The sequence below is a fragment of the Crocodylus siamensis genome, chromosome 4 (assembly GCF_052110815.1).
Source record: "Crocodylus siamensis isolate JL-2025a chromosome 4, ASM5211081v1, whole genome shotgun sequence".
Lineage (NCBI taxonomy): Eukaryota > Metazoa > Chordata > Crocodylia > Crocodylidae > Crocodylus > Crocodylus siamensis.
Genome location: NC_143398.1, coordinates 100,355,850 through 100,366,414, shown reverse-complemented (window position 1 = coordinate 100,366,414; position 10,565 = coordinate 100,355,850).

Genomic DNA, 10,565 nt, shown 5'->3' with positions numbered 1-10,565 from the left:
ACTAACCTATAGTTCTGCCTTTGGGAAGTAAATGTATTAGTTAATATAGCACAGTGATATTCTAATCCCGTTTTATACAGTAGGGTTGTGTGAAATTTCGCCGCCAGTTTTGTTTCGACGCTGTTTCTACCCGTTTTGAGGTTGAAACAGCAACATTGAAACAGAACTGATATAGTCAAAACAGCCTCGAAACAAAACTAGGCAAGTCAAAACATTTCGCCGTTTCGACGCTGTTTTGACATTTAGCCCATAGGTTATAATGGGGAAGGACAAAACAGCCTATAACTTTGTCATTGCTGGCCTGATTTGGATGGCATTTGCAAGAATAGTAGCCCCTTTTGAGGGCATGAAGCCTAACAAGTTTCAAGGTGATAGGTACTGGGGGTTGAGGGAAACTGCACCCCAAATTCTTGAAAGCAAAACTCATGTCACGTGCATGTGTGAAGTCACAGCAGGGTCAAAACTGCAGGCATGCTAGCCCCTGTGGAGGCCACAAAGCCTGGGTGCTTGTGAGAATGACTGTCTCTGTCTTGGCAGAAGCAGTTCCTGGCTCTGTGTTGATTCTTTCCTCTCCTTAGTCTGTAGTTTTGTAGGTGTTAATCCTTGCTCATTAACTCGTTATCCTCGCTAGCTACTGTGTATTGAGCTGCTTGAGTGAATCATGATTCATTGCATAACACAGTAGCTAGCTAGCACAAGCACCCATGTCATGAGTTTTGCCCCTCAGCAGCTAGGGGTGCAGAGCCCAAGAACCCCCGCTTCTGTTTTGCACAACCCTATTACACAGTTCCCTCTAGGTTATCAGATTGCAGTGACTATTTCTGAACAGCAGGTGGAGCTTGAGTGTGTTGGAGAGCCATCTCTGTTCAATTAAAAAAAAATCCAGTTTTGTCTAGCCTAGCAAGTGGCTGCTGGGAGTGTTTTTCTTTTTTTTCCCCCTCCAGTTCAGATATATCTCATTATACTTCAGGTAGCAGCAAGATTGGGATTTTCCCCATAACAGCCTCCCAACAATCTAATGAGCCTTTGAATTTTACAGCTGATAGTAATTTTGCAGCTCAGCACTTGCAATGTGCTTGTCATTGTACAGAATGTGGGAGAGAGACCGTTGCTGCCCCAAAAAGCTTTCAGTGTAGGACCGGAAACTTTAGCAACATGCACATTCCATTGGCTTGGGAATTGGACAGGCCATGTACTTAATAATGAACAAGAATATTTAAAAGTGATTCTCAACCAGAGTGGCATGGGCAGAGCCCAAGCATCATTTCTTTGGACCCAGTACAAATGGGTAAGGTAGGCCCCCTCCCCTCCACACACACCATCCCACATACATAAAGTCTCATGAATCATGAAAGAAAATTTTATATTTTAAATTCTGAAATTACATTCTACATTGCTGCCTATTTTGTAACTTTTTGGTTGTTGGTCCTAATAATGGTATTATCCAGTCGACGTTTTGATTTTTTTTTGTTCTAATGGACCAACATAGCTGCAAACCTTTTATAAATAGAGCATTTTACTTCAAAGCTTTATGTTTTGGCCTTTTGTCGCAAAATCATGAATTGTCTCCCCAAAGTCAATTTCTCTTGCAAGTTCACACTTCATAGACAAAACAGCAAGGTGGCTTAACCGTTCCTGTCCCATAGTAGAACGCCTGCAATTTTTGATGAGTGCTAGCCTCCTGAAACTTCTTTCAGCTTTTGCTACAGTCACTGGCAGTATGCAAAAGAGCCGTATGGCTATGCGCACTTCACTGAAAGTTAGATGCGGTTGTTTTTTGTAAACCTAATTTAATAAGTGGGAGTAGTTCATACTCTTTTCCAAAAGTAGATGTGAAGATTTTTTTCAGATGCAATTTTCACAAGGAAAATTCTCAGAAAGATCTGTAGGATACCTGTGAAGTAGATATTTAGAAGCTTCATCCAGTTCCTCAGGCTCTAGTGTCACACATTTTAGGATGGTATGGAATGTAAAACAAGTGTTACTGGTTGCTTTGAATCTGTGCTCTAATCCATAGATAACATTGTCCAAAGTTGCATCAAAAATATGCCTTCTGAATAAAGATTCTGGATCTTAGATGGTAGAACATGATTCCTCAGCTGTGCCATCATTAAATCTTTTCTACTTCTTGCCTCTCTTCTTTGGTAATTGTGGCAAAACTCCCATGCCATCTGCTACAAGACATGCTAACTGTAGAATTTTGGGCCACTGATCTCTTAAGTTGTTTTACTTCTTCAATAATATCATCAAGGAGAGCTGCCTCTGATTCAAGAGAGATTCCCCTGGCTTGTAAAATCTTGTTTCTGCCGTCAATACTTGAAAGACCCTTGTACCAGAAGCTAGCTGACAAAAGGCATGAAAATGAGCTGGAGGACCTTTTCAGTGCTTCAGGTTGTGATTGAACTTCCTGTGTCAAATGTGTTGCTTGAGCCAGACTGCAGAAAGGCCTCGTCTGTTTTGAAAAACTGGAGGATTGATTGGTGTACTTTAGCTTCTTTAGTTCCCTTTGTTTTACCTCCTTATGTTTCTGGCTGCATTTATAGCCAGACGGGTGGGGGGGAGTTGGGTGAGTGTGAGCGTGAAGGGGAGAGAGAGAGAGAAATGTCCTTTCTATGGGTGTGCAAAGCAGGCCCTATTCAATTTGGATTTGGATTCAGCCTGAAACAGGAACAGCAATTCAATTAGTTGATTTGGATCACTGTCCCTGATTTGATTCGGCTGAATCCAAATCTGAAGATTCAATGCTGATTCAGAGAATCAGCAATTCAGACACAGACAAAGCTTTAAATGTTTTTTCTACGTACCTCAAAGTACCAGACGTGGCTTATGATCACTGTGATGCTGGGGTGGATGGAGAATCCCACAGGAGTGCAGGGGGGAGGGGAGGGGTTGCTGTGTGCTCGGTGAACCCTGAAGTGGACTGGAAGTACTTCCGGTCCACTTCCATTTCTGCCGGGGAGCACATGGTGGGCGAGGGTGGGGGCCCATGCTCACCCCCTGGCTCCATGATCAGCCATGGGGAGACCCTGTGTGATCCCCCCCCTCCCAACCCAGGAGGCACCAGTTACCAAGCCAGGGGGCCCCTGTGCGTGCTCCCGGGCGGACCCGGAAGTGGACTGGAAGTGCTTCTGGTCCACTTCTGGGTCTGTGGCCGAGCATGCTGGGGACCCCCATGCTTCTGTGGGATGCTCCATGCACCCCAGCATTGTGGCAGTCACGAGCCTCCTGCTCCCTTGAAGTATGTAGAGAAAACATTTAAAGCTGTGTCTACGTCTGAATCTCCAAAACTTTCCCAATCGATCTGGAGGGTTCCAATTCGATTCAGAGAGATTAAAGAGTCTGCTGATTTGATTTGGATTTGGAGGTTCGGCCACCAAGTCGGGCCGAATCGCCATTGAATCGAATCAGGGACTGAAGCTTCACACAGCCCTAGTCCTTTCCTTTCAGGCACTAGCCCTATCCCTGTTTCAGTTCTTCTTTGTGCAATGTTTAGACCACCAGGCCTAACTCATTACTCACTTTTGGGCCTGTAAATCCTACCGGCAACACTGTGGCTTCCACTGTCCCTGGGATCAAAGTCCCTGGTTATATGGTGCTTTGTCCCTGCCCTCTCCATCTATATGCACAAGGGACTCTGGGACTTGCAGTTCTTGAGAGAGCATGTCACATAGGGAAGCATAAATCCCTCTGTCAAACTATACATCCTAGAATTAACTGCACAAGCACACACTCGCTGTTCTACAGAAGGGCCCTGGGCTGGCCAGCAACTCACTGTTCACAATGTTGCTTGTTCTGCTTCCGACTGGCTCCAGCAAATCTCACAGTGGAGATCCCATATAGATGGTACATAACTTTCCATACATATCCTCAAGCATGACCTACAATTTAGCCTTCATTTTTTCCCCACCTTATGGTAACAGGATTACAGCCTGGGCTGGGCCCCCCTGGATCTCTGGGCCCTGGTAAAGTGTACCCTTTCCCCTCCTCCATGCTTGGCCACTATGGCACCCTGGGATGCCTTGAGATCCTTTCAAAGGCATTAGGGGTCCCACCCAATCTTAGCACTGTTAGTTGCGTAGACAGGATTCTCAAGATAAACCTGGGGGTGCATCCAGATGAGCACAGACATACGGTATGCAGTGCCACAGACTTGGCTGCAGCACCACACACGCCGCACATGCAGACATTCTCCACGCTAAAAATTAGCAGCGCAAGGAGGCAGGGGGTTGACCCTGCGAGATCCCGGAGTCAAAAGAACCCATATGACAGGGTGCCATCTGCGGCTGCATTTTTGTAGACTGGTGAGTGGGCACCTGTCAAGTCTTGCTGTATTTTCCTCCCCTGGGGATCACCTCCCACCCCCCTTACCCACCTGCCACGACTTGATGTTACTTGGTTCTTAAAAAGAAGGAGGCTGACTCAAAGGTTCCCAGACAGGCTCTATGGCTCACCACCTGTAGGATAGTGAGCTGTTGCCTTAAAGGCAAAATGCATGCTCTGACCTTCCCTTTACGTGCCCCATGCCTCACAGATGTCTTATAGTTTTCTCTTTATGTTGGGGTATCAGCCACTGTGGGTTTACCTCCCCCCACCGCTGTGGTTTTGCCCCTCTTTCTGTAGCTAGGACCGTTCGCCTAAGTCCACCCACCAAGACTCAGCTTTAAGGCTCCTAGCTTCCCTTCAAATGACTCTGGGTTCGCGGCCCTGGTGCTGCCCCCTAGTGCAGCAGGGCTTCTTGAGAACTCTATCATAGCGCTCCTTGATGCTAATGAGGTCTCCTTCTCCCCTATAACCTCAGCCACAAACCAGTGGCTTTAACATGAATTGTAAACCATAGGCCCCTGTGGCCATATAACAAAAATAAAGATAGAAGAGGCAAACTACCGTTTCATGCAATTGTGCTTCTGTCTCACAGCATGGCATGTTCTTCCCAAGGAGGCTGGTACAGCTTCTCCATAGTCACCAGGAGTCTCTGCTGCCTCCTGGCCTTTTCTGCTTGAGGTTTATATGGTTCTGGCCTTTCCCTTCCTGTCACCTAACCAGCCAGCAGGGCTCGATCCTTAACCCCTGCTCGACTGGACAGCTGTGCCCAGAATATTCTCGATTTAAAAGGCCACTTTGCTTACTAGTAACAGGGTTAGGATTCCCTGTTACACCATGCCTAAAAAAAAGCAGGGCGGTGCCTGTGGTGGCAGTGTGTGCCACCCAGAACTGGAGCTTGGCTGGCCAGAGCCACACTCCAGCTGCTAGCCAGGCTCTCTGTTGCAGGATGGCCACGGCTGCAGCTCCCAAAGACCCCCAGGATTCCAGGTAAGACTGCTGTGGCCAGCACAGTTACTGGCCCCAGCCTCCCCTACCCCACTCAGGGCAACATGCCACATGCCAAAGTAGTGTGGCATGGGCATTCCCCAAGGAAAAGTAGCAGTGACACATGTGTTCCTGTTATTTCTCCCCAAGGAAATGCACATTCCTACTCGTGGGAACGCGCCCAGAGGGCATGTCTCCGCTTGCAGGCACGTGTGCTTACAGCATCATAAATAGTCACAACTCAAATTTGTGCTGGAGATTTGTGCCTCAGTGCACGTGCCTGAGTATGCACTTTGGTGCGGCACAATTTGTACAGCTTTGGGCAAATTGACCTTGCCTAGATCCTCCCAGATCTTCAGCCAGGGAGGCTGCCTGGGCTGTATTACAGGCTCTCCAGCAGAGCCACCTGCACCTCTGGACTAGCTGCCAGTGGGCCGTGGCTGCACAGCAGCACCACTGCATCCAGGTAGCCCAGTCCAGGGCCAGAGTCAGGTACTTGGAGGCAGCACCACAGCACATACCCTGCATCCACATCATGGTGTGTGTCTTGCATAATGTGCCTGAATCCCAGGGACAGGTCTTTGAGCCCCAGTGGATGGAGGAGGCTTGCTGTGTATCATGGTGCCTCCAGTGACAGCCGGAGTAGAGCCAGCCAGCCAGGAAGTGTTGCAAGCGAGGGCCGCCACTCTGGAAGCAACACATGGGAGCCAGAGTGCATGAGTCATTCACCACCCACCTGTGCCTTCCCCCCCACCCACCCCCCACACACAAGTAGGACACTGGTCTTTCTCAGCATTGCCACCAAGCCATCTGCCCAGGGGCCTCCATCCCCACTCACTGCCAGGACCGCAGCAACACAGGCAGTGTAGCTATAGTAAAAACAAAAGCAAATTTATTTCCTCTCCCCAAAACTTTCCCAACACCACCAATGCAACGTACCCACTGTATCCCATATGAAACCCTCTACCTCCCCACCACCATTTATCCAGCCCCCCCACCCCATGCACAAACCCATTCCAAATGAGACAGGAACAAAAAACTATGTATCCCAGAGGGAAGAGAGAGGGTCCTGAGGCACAGGAACTCAAGGGCTGGTGGTTCTGCAGCCCAGACCTGGGCCTTGAACCTGGGTCTGACTACCCCATGTGCAGAAGCCATGCTGACATGGCCGGGCTCTGGAAAGGAGGGTGGGTGTTCTTCCTCAGGGGCAGCCACAGCAGGTAGGCCCAGGACTGGGAAGTGGGGAGGCAGGACTGGTGCCCCTTAACAGCTGCAGCAGGCTGACGGGGCCTGCTGGGATGCCAGCTGTACCAGCATCCAGCCAACTGTGCTTCCTGCTGGGCCCTGCCCTTCATGCTGGGGGGCACGGTCTGGGCAGGAGGGCCAGGCAGCTGTGGTGGGGCTGGTCCAGACTGGGGTGCAGTGCCAGGAGTGGCTGGGGAAGGGATGGTGGCCAGGAGCTGCTCTGCAACTCTGTGCTTCTGCGTGACAGCAGCATGCATGGAAGCTTGCAGTTGCCACAGCTCCTCAAAACTCTCCTGGGCCAGCTCCCGCTCCTCTCAGGCCTCCTTCAGGGCCACAGCCTGGTTGTGGCAGAAGCAGCAGCACTCATGCAGGACCTTGGTGTAGAAGTCCTGGGCCACCTCCTTCAGGGTCTCCCACTGGGCACACTGCTCCCAGCGCAGGCGGTGAAGCTGGATGGACCCGAGTCTGTGATACCCGGCAGGTGGCTCCTGGGCACTGGGCGGCAGTCTCTCCCCTGGCAAATGGGCTGTCTGTAGAGAGAGCAAACAGAGGGCTATTTTTGGCTATAGCAACATGGAATGGGGCAAGAACAGTCCTCAGCAAGGATCTCCAGGGAGTAGCCTCACTCTTGGGTGCAGGGTCAGGCTGATGGTCCCCAGGTCAGACCAATGTGGGCCCAGCACTCTGACCAGCATCATATCCATCCTGGGGTCTGCCCATCCCCTCCTGCTGTGTGTCCAGGCAACCTGCTAGCAAGGGGGGAGAGGCTGTCCTGGCCCTGCTGGCAAGGGGGTCCCTGCACAGCTGAGGAGTGGAGGTCAGGAAAGGAAGAAGGGAGGGAGGAGGTGGAGTTTGCGTGTAGGGCCCAAGGAGGAGCAGCCCTGGGAAGAAGGGAGGGGCAGGGCAGGGAGAGGCTCCCAGTTCCCCACACCCTGCTTGGGACTTCCCAGGCCTCAGTGACAGGTGGCTAGCTCGGCTTGGAGACCATCATAGCTTCTGGGCCCTGGGCTGGGGAGTGGGGGTGAAGCTGGACCAACTTGTTAGAAATATTATTAAAAATGCATTATCAATAAGTCTTGTTAAAACAGCGCAGCTGTCAGCCCTCCCTGGTGAGAGAACTGGGAGACCTACTGTGTATTAAGGTATCACTCTCTCTTTGTTTTGCAAAGTTACTATCTCTTTGTTACAGTAAAGCATATACTCCTCAGCTTTTCTCATGCAGATAAGAGTAAATTGCAATTCTAGCCTTGAAGCAAGGAAAATTCAAACTTTTGTAACCTCAGGTACTTTCTACCCATGCGCAATGAATTAATACATATAAGCCTATCCGCCCCGCATACTTAAGTAGTTAATTATAATACACATGCGACGTATGATTTGACGTATTCACATACATGTTTGTATGAATCGGAAATGAGTTGTAAAAGTTCCTCCTTCTGCACACGTGGTCAGGAGAGAGGGGATAAAGCCAGCTGGGCAGCTTCCCTCGGGGGCAGCAGAGTGTTTGATCTTTTGTCTCTCTCTCTGACCCTATTTGCAAATATATACCTTTTGTGTTGCTAATAGAGTGTGTCTGTGACTGAGAGTTTTTTTCGCCTCCCGAGAAACGAACCGCGATTTTTACATCAATAAGATGGGGGTGAGGCCTGGCACGAACACCGCAGGGGTATGCCCTCGCCCTCTGCTGACCTGGCTGACATCCCAGACTACTTCTTGTGCTCCTCCCTGCTCCTGCTGTTGTTTTGCAGGAGACAGGGGACCTGCTGCTCCAGGCTCCCCTTGGACCTGGCTGTGGGACCAGGTCTGGCCTATGGTGTCTGGTCCTTGCTGGTGTTACTCCTGGTATGGCTGGGTGGTGGTGGTGCAGCAGGCTTGGCAGCGAGCCCTGCCTCCAGGGACTCTGACTGGGCCACCAAGCTGGCTGCCGCTGGCTGTGCTCCTGCGCTGGTGGCGAAGGAGTAGCAAGGGGACCTGGTGGTTGTGGGTCCCAGGATGTGAGCCAGCTCTTCATAGTGGGGCATGGTGGTTCGTCCTGCTCCTGAGTGCTGTTTTGCATTGTGGGTGGCATGAAACTGCTGCTGTAATGCCTTCACCTTTTCCGGCACTGCTGCCAAGTTTACAGTGCTCCTGCTCCACCATCTGGGCAACTATTGCCTGGCACACATGCTTATTGTGCTGACCCGCAACGAACTGCCACTGTCCTCCTAGCCCCAAATAGCCAGGAGTTCAGCCACCTCATCAGGCCTTAAGCTAGGCCCCTGGGCCTGGGCCTGGGCCTGGGCAGGCTCCCCAAGCTGGGTGTCCTGATCTGTCTCACCATTGTTGTCCATGGTCCCCACCATGATATCTGGGGCTCTGGTCCCCACACGGCTGGCCCACTGGCCCAGCTGCAAGGCAGCCCGGCTGGCCCTGGATGCCTGTCTGGGCCTGGGACCAGCCCTAGATGCAAGGCAGACTGCAGGGCAGGCTGCTGGGAGCCCTGCTCCGCTCTTATTTGCTCTGCGCTGGAGCAGCAGGGGGACGCAGCAGCCAGAGATAATTTGGCCAGCAGCCAGAGCACCTCCCTGGAGGGCTCTGCTTCCAGTTGCTCCAGTGCTCTCTCCCAGACCATGTCCACGTTTTTTTTAAAGCAGTTTTTTTCTGACACCGCGATTTCCTGGTGTCAAATTTTGCTGCCATGCTGCAAATTACTAGTACGGCAAATGGGTGTACGTACTTTGAGGTGCTGCAAACCTCACATGTGCACTTGTCTGGATGCACCCACAGGTTTCAATTAGGAATCCAGAGTATTAAAAACATTCTGTCCTGTTGTAGTCTGTCTGAGTTCTTTGTAGCAGAAGAACAGCTCTATTATTTTTCTGTAGTCAAGAAATGCGTGAAAGCTAAGAGCTGGCATTTTCCAAGGGTGCCTTGAGTGTAAAAGGCTGAGAGCCACTAATTTAAAAGGATGACAATACCCTATGGAACTTAAAGCTGGTGTTTGTAATCCTTTTATTTCAGGTTCTTGAGTCAGCTGGGTGATTTATGGTTCTCTATATTCACTTAAATTGTTTTAAATTGTGTATGATTTTGGGGGCTTAGAGCCAACAGCCTGTTCTCACTTGCTTATAACTCCCTTAACTTCAACAGAAGGTGAATACATGGGTGAGGGTAAGACTTTTCAGAAAGGCTCAGAAGCAGCCTTTACATGTGCACTACATCAGGACAGAGGTGGAAAGGTCTTTACAGGTGAGGGTCAGGAACCTGCAACTCAGTGCATAAATGAGGAACCCTTATCAGAAGGACTGCCAAGGGGCAGGTGTTTAGCAGCAATGTGTCAGCTAAGACTGGAGTGGGTTAAACGGAGCACTCAGTTGGGTTATAGGGGTTTGTTCCATGGAAAGGTGGCAGGGCAGTGGCAGTGGCACCTTGTAAACTAACTGGTTCAGAGAAGCATGGACTTTTGTAAGCAATAGCTTATTGATAAAGCAAGCTGTCACTTACACAAGCTTATGCCTCAATGAAAGTTAGTTTATGACAGTGGGGGCCAACCTTTTTGGCCAGCATACCACAAGTTAGTCTCATACCCTCCCCAAGTGTCATTCTGATCCCCTTCCCCTGCTGGAGGGTTGCCTGTCCCCTCCCTAAACTCCCACATGCCATAGAGAGGCTGCCTGCGCCACCTGCAGGGCAGATTAATGCATAGGCAAACCAGGCCCATGTCTAGGGCCTCAAGTGAAGAAGGGGCCTAGCTGTTCTTATTTTACATATTGTAATTATTGAGTGAAAAGGGTAATATAAATATTTCATCTTCAGCTGAGGGGCCCATGAGTTTGTTTGCTTAGGGCCCACTAAAGGGTTAATCTGGCCCTGGCCACTTGCGGCATGCGTACTGTAGGTCGGCCACCCCTGAGCCACGAGGAGCCACCCTGCCCAGCCGTCTGCTTTCTCAGGCCTTTGCCACCACCCGCCCCGCCCCTTCTCTCCTCCCAGGCGCTTGGTGATGATGTCTGACACCCGGTCCCCCTCCCCTT